Genomic DNA, 6,931 nt, shown 5'->3' with positions numbered 1-6,931 from the left:
GCAGCGTCTCCTCGGTCTCTGTTGCTGTCTTTGTTGTCCGCTTGTTGTTGTGTCGGCAAGCTAAGGACGGTCGCTACTTTCAAATTAAAAGCCCCCCACTAAGAACCCAGTTCTAAACTCTAATGGGGTGCAATGTAAAGCTCTTATTCTGAAGACAAATTCTTTGTCACCGTTCACTGCACAACTTCATGCTTCACATCACGTCACATGTTGACGCCTACCTCAGTGACTGAATCCTGAAACTGAGGACACTCGGTTGTTTTTATCTACTTTGGAGGTTTTTAAAACTCAAAGTTACAGAAAGGTTTAAAAAATGTAACAGTCAACATAAATATCTTTCAACAGAGCAGATGATCTGTTGTGAATGGAGCAGATGTGGAGACTGGCCAGGACTGATGTTACATTCCTGACATAATGTATTATAATTAAATCTGCACCACAAGACGTGAGCGTCCATCTGTTGGATCCACACAGACTGAGAAACAGAACGGTCATGAGTGTGACAGATGCATCGTCTGCATCTGATTGACAGCATAGATCTAATCAGTTTAGTTTGTATATTATTTGTATTATATACTTAGTAATGCTTATGTTGATTAAAGGATTAGGTTGGCCATGTAATTCATACCATGATAAGCTGAAAACCAACCATGAATTGATCCCTGAACAAGTGTCGTCTTAAACCAAAGTCTGGTTTATCTTCAGCTGATCCTTCTGAGCCGCAGAGCTCCAGTGTTGTCAAAGACTTCTAGAATCACAGCAGCACGTCAAACTCTTACACTTGTTCCTTTATTTACATCAAACATCGGTGCTGTTGTTCGATGTTAGACGTTGGTCCGAAGATGTTAGTTGGCCTACAGGTTGGTGTTGAGAGTTTAGGGTGAGCAGCCCTGAGAATATTCTGAACTATGGGACGAGTGTTTGGAACAGACGCGGCCCAGTTTCTGGCACCACAGGCAGCGACTGAAGCTCTAGTCTGCTTCGAAGGACACATCCTCTGTTTTAAGGTCAGCAGCCCAGTTGGTTTGTCGGCTTTAATCACCTTTCACATTAGCATGTTGGCACCGCTGGGGATCGATCACCTGCCCACTCTCTCCATGTGATCTGGCCTTTGTTCAGCCGCACTCGTCTGATTCGAATCAACAATAATTTATTTGTCTTACAAGTGGAGGAGACGCATACCAACCCAACTTAATCAGTGTTGGAGAGGGAGAGCGCCGGTAATGGATCGATCCTTTATTCTCCCAGCAGGCCCGCCTACAGAGCAGGCAGTACATCAGCCAGAGACAGATACAGCAAACACAGTTTGGTGTTCATATGTAATTACAGTCCCCAACAAACTGGAATGTCATGCAGATTTTCTTTTAACCATCCTGTTGAGAAGCGTGAACAAGTCTGCAGCAGATGGAGAAAAAGTAACTCATCTCCTCTGTAGACATGTGTGTGACTTTGTGAAATTGAGCACCAAACACATATTTAGCAGGGAAAGTTGAGCATCAGTTCGTCTCTGTACGACGTCATTAAAACTCCTCAAGGTTTTGGATTATACATTTTAGAATAATGTAACTTATTCCAAGAGTTCCCTGAGAATTCTTTGAGAAAACGCTCTTTTATACCTCCACAGGTTCCCTGGCTTTGATTTTGACAGTCTCAATGTCTCAGAGTCTCCGTATGGATGTCGAGCCATCTGCTGCATCTCAGCGCTGTAACTCAGCCTACATATATCCACCTGTCAGACCTGCACACCGTGTGGCAGGCTGCCCAATTCATTCTCACCTGGCTTAATTCCTAGAAAGCTTTTTAGGCACTGGGAGAAATGGGTCACACAGTGGAAGGAGTTGTGCAGCCACGGCTGTGTTCAGAGCTGCTGTGTGCATGTTGTGATGCTCCACACAGTTTCCTCATGAGTGACACAGGTTGCTTCATTCACACACCAGCCGTGTTTTCATCTGAATGTTTTCAGTGATTATGTGTTATTGTGTTTTGCTTTTCACACTCAGCTGCAGTTCTGTCAGCATTACTTTTTCATACCAAATATTGATTAACTCATGTGTGTGTGTGTGTGTGTGTGTGTGTGTGTGTGTGTGTGTGTGTGTGTGTGTGTGTGGAGGAGGTTCATTCATACCAATAACTTCTCATGCATGGGACATTTTCTGCTTAGATTATTGCGCTGCAAAGGATTTTTGAACACCTGTCATCCTTAAATTCACTCCAATCTTGTGATTGGAAAAGATAATCACATCAGTGCATCGCCTCTCTAATCCTTAAAAAGCAGCAGACAGTTTAACGAGCCAGGATGAAGGTCCGGTTGACACTTTGGAGGATCAGCTTTCCCTTGAGAGACAAGGTTAAAGCTTTATTTTATTAATTTATTATATTACTAATAAATTATCTCATTAAATTGATAGAAATGAGCCACTCATATCATGGTACAGTCAGACACAGGAATATCATGGACAGTTTTCAACATGTGCAGACTCTGCAACACTTTGTGCAACACACACTGATTCTACATTATCCCTGTAAGACACTCTAATTACACCATCTTAAGTGCGACTGTTAAATATCCAAGCTAAGCCTTTGGATGGAGTGTGTTTACTCATGTGATTTCACTGTTGAGATGATGTGACTCTTCTATAGTTTGGATCCAAGTTTTAGTGCACGAAGACAGAAAACAGCTCTGTTGGCGTGTGAGACCAGCAGAAGCTGTCAGCGCCTGTAGCTCCACCTACGTAAATCATCACCAGCCACCACTGGTTGACTGTTAATCAGAAATCTAGAATAAAGCAGAAGGAAATGCTGGGAAACAATGTGACAGCATCTGACTGCACCTGCCTTCATAATCTGCAGGTACCCGTGGGTTGTTCACCCGTCTATTATCCAGAATGACTCTGTGTGAGGACATAGTGAGCAGGTGACTTGAAAAGGCGCAGCAGCAACGTGATTTGAATGTGAACGTGTCCAGTGAGGTTTTGGTTCAACTGAATCAAACACTCTGATGCTGTCCAATAAAAATGTTCTCTCGGACTGAGCAACATTTTTCCTCAAATCCATTCAGCATGTAAATGTCTCCAGCAGCGCGCGTGTTTGTGTGTGTGATTAAGGCTAACTGGCATGCTTGGATGTAGTTAGTGATGGCAATATGGGATGCATGGAAGCATCAGAGTTCCCTGTTGAGAACCAATTAGATGGAAGCCTTGGGAACGCTCAGAGCCATACGTTAGCTTGCCAGCGTGTAACAGGCCAAGTGTAGGGAGGGGGCCTTACTTTTCCTCTCACACACTACCAAAACACACACACACAGAAACACACAACCGCATGTACAGCATGCAGCGGCTGTACACAAATTGCCATTTTCCAGTCTCAGGGGCAACACATTTTCAAGTTGCTCTTCTCCTCTCGTCATGTTTGGATGTTTGAGGGTTTGATAAAATGTCAAAAGCTTCCAAGAATGATTTCACTACTGAAAAAGGCTCAGGACAAGAAAAAAAGTCATTAGACTCAGTTTGCTTAACTCTTTGGGTCACTTTCTCCTCTTGAAGAAATGCAGCTATTTATATAAGACACTCTTTGGACCACAACAGAACTTGTTTAACATTCAGCCGCTCTGAGCGGCTCCATCTCACCCCTTCATGTGTAGACACTGCTGCTGTTGGCTCGCGCTCTGTGAGCCTCGTTCACTCGTCACCAACACTGATGATGCTGACGAAACACACCTACCACATGAGGCCGACAGCGTTACATTACAAATCTTGTTAACAGCTAGAACACAACATTGATTATGGACCGAACAAACAATGTAAATGTATTCATTCACAATAATTGTAATTGTAATTCATAATAATGTTTTTCAGGAAAATAGATTTTCTGCAACATTCTAAAAGCTCTGTTATTAAAAATGATTGGTCCACATAAATCAATATGACCATCAAGTGAGTGAACGAGGAAACCTGCTCAACATGTGACGTCACACGTTGCTCTGATTCTTCCTCGTCTCCATGATCAGCTGTTTACTGCCAGCAGGCGTCCATCGGCTCTCATACACTCATCTACAGGTTTCTTTGCACGTGTGCATAAATCACCTTCTGTAATACAGTGTTTGATAGAATACGTACCCTATATTGGCTATTAGTCCTGGCTTCAGTCCCACAGGTCCACTTAGCTTCAGACACTCCCACCATTCTGTGCTTCAGGCGATCTATTTGAATGCAGTGGTGTGAATAAGATTTTCTCTTACATCCTCCACAATTGACACATAGCAGAATCCTGTAGAGTTAAACACATGCACAAACACATAAAGATAAAAAAAAAAAAACCTTATAACTGATGTTGCTGTGATTGTATGCGTAACACGTTATGGAGCGAGCGGTCGTCTCCCCTCTCTGTCTTCACTGCACGCTCAGTTGATTTGTAGCGGGCTGGTAATTAGTCAAGCAGGTGGGGAGTCATTAAGGAACAGACGCTCGCTCTAACCAGAGGAGAAACCTGTACGGAAGGTGTACACACAGTGTAGTCACAATGTGTGCTAACCATTTTTTATTTTCAGGAAAACACTACACACAGAAAACACCGGTGTTCCCTGTTATCCAAAAATAAGGAGAAGCAAAATGAGCAGGTCTGTGTTCAGACTGAACGACTCACTGTAGATCAACATGTATGATGTGTCTCCCTTTCCTCCTACTGTACAACGATGATGCCACAACATCCTGGATATGGAAACTGCCATCTTGCACTGGTGGGAGGCCAAGATAACAATCGAAGGGGGCGATCAACCAATCCAAAGTTTCTGGCTGAGCTTTTGGAGGGCTGGAATGGAGAGGAGGCACACAAACAGCACAGTTGCAAAGTTAAAGGTCAGTGAATTTGCCCAAGGCAGCAAAAATTAGAGGAAAACAAGAGAATTAACTGTTGATCCTGGTAGTTCTGCAGAAACATGGCAGGATCCATACAGGTGCACATTTTACAAGACAGAAATGTGCCTCTTGTTGAGAATAAACTCACCTTCACTGAGGAGCTGGAATTTGGAAAGGTCTCTTTGCATTGACAGGGACCAGCTGAGGTCGTCCTCGTAGCTGATGAGGATTACCCTGGAGCCGTCTGACTGGAGGGACCACAGGAATCAGTTTACCCTCAGACCAGTGAGGGATTAAATCTCCTGCCTGAGTCCAGGAAGGGCTGGAGGATGTGGCTGGGCCGAAGGGTCTTGGCTACCTTGCACAGCCTGATACGGAAGGTTGTAATATTTGAAGGTGAAATTCAGCATTCAGCTGATCCTCTGAACTGTTCCTGTAGCACCACTACAAGTGATGGGTAACTGGGAAGTCTGGGAGTCAATAACCAGGCAGCTTCAGGTTCTACACTGACTTAAAAACAAAAAGTGAATTAATCTAAAGTCCCTGTTGATCAGGTGATTCTTTACTCTCTGGGCCAGCTCCTGTTGGGCCTCAGGACTGTAAGTGGCTGAACCTTCACAGCATCAGTACTGAATTCATCTTAGAACCACGGGCACTGTAAGTTGTGCTGCTCACTGCTGTGATCTGACGCTGAATATGAATCAGTTTACCTCGCTGACATTTCCTTCCTGTGTAATGTGCTGCAGGCAGTCAGGGAGATAACGCTAACTCACATTGATCCTCCATTTCAGCTCTTTTGTGAGTTGATTACTCGAGGGAAGGGTTGTGACCACGGGCTGTTACAATGCAGAGGCCCAATGTCAGGTCTAACTTCAGGCAAGGCAACCAGAATATATTATGTAGAGAGCTTTTCATGTATCCCTGAGTGCAGTTAATCTCTGATGTTGCGCTGGACGTGAAGGACACTGGAGGCAAACTGGTTCTGAGGTGATACGAATCAACATTTTGCAGAGAGCATCGTCTGATGTTGTTGTGTGTTGTCTCCTGGAAATTTGCTGATGTGGTCAATATTACATATGATCTTGTATGAATTAAAATGAAACCACTTTTCCATATTACTTCACCATTACGTTCTCATTCATATCATCATGTGTCTCTGGAGGTAACAGCTTCAGAACCAACGCACCGTTCCCTTAACAATAATTAGTAACAATAATAATTCTATATTGCATCATTAACATTGTCAACAAACATGCTTTGATCAGCTGTGTCACAGACTACAGCAGCATCAAGCTAGAGAACAAAATGGAGCAATCAGCAGCTAAAGAGTTAAATCTGTACCTCAGTGGCTGAAGGAGACCAAAACAGAGCTCAAAGGGACCCTGAGCCCCTGTCAGTGCTGACGCTGCTCCACTCCACTGCTAGCTGTGTAAAGAATAGAATGTACTTTATTGCCTCCTAGGGGAAATTTGTCATGGACTCAAAGTGCATCGTAGTTGCTGTCATGTCCAATAAAAGATTTAAACAAATAAAAAAAACGAACAAACCGAACACTAAGTTATTGCACACTTCCCAGACCTCAGTGTACAGATCTGTTTCAAACGTTGATGGAGGTTGGTACCAAAGAGTATTTAAAACGGTTCAACTTTCATTTGCCTTCTGCCAGAATGAGTTTTGGTAGGTGACTCAAAATCTGATAAAAAGAAATACAACTTAATTTGAATTCAGTCCCATACCCGCAAAATGTCCTTAAAGTGAAGAATTCCTTCATTGCATTTCAGACCTGGCATGACTGGAGCTCAGTGTTTGAGAAGGTGATTATGTCTCTCTCTTGTCTGCCTAAGAATCAAATAGGACACAAGGAGATTTAGCTGGAGGGGAATTTAATCTCCAGGAGAATGCTCTCAAACTATCGCTTAACTCGCTCCGGGGGTCAGATGAGTGGATGGAACCTGCGAATTAAATTTTGGCATTACTTGTTATTCCAGCCAGGACAGTTGAATGTCATGTTGCCCAGAGCCGTGTTTCCACTTCATCGCTGCCGAGCTTTCAGACAAACACTTCGCTGACAAAGCAGG

Source organism: Acanthopagrus latus, chromosome 13 (genome assembly GCF_904848185.1).
Source record: "Acanthopagrus latus isolate v.2019 chromosome 13, fAcaLat1.1, whole genome shotgun sequence".
Classification (NCBI taxonomy): domain Eukaryota; kingdom Metazoa; phylum Chordata; class Actinopteri; order Spariformes; family Sparidae; genus Acanthopagrus; species Acanthopagrus latus.
This window is presented reverse-complemented; position numbering follows the sequence as displayed.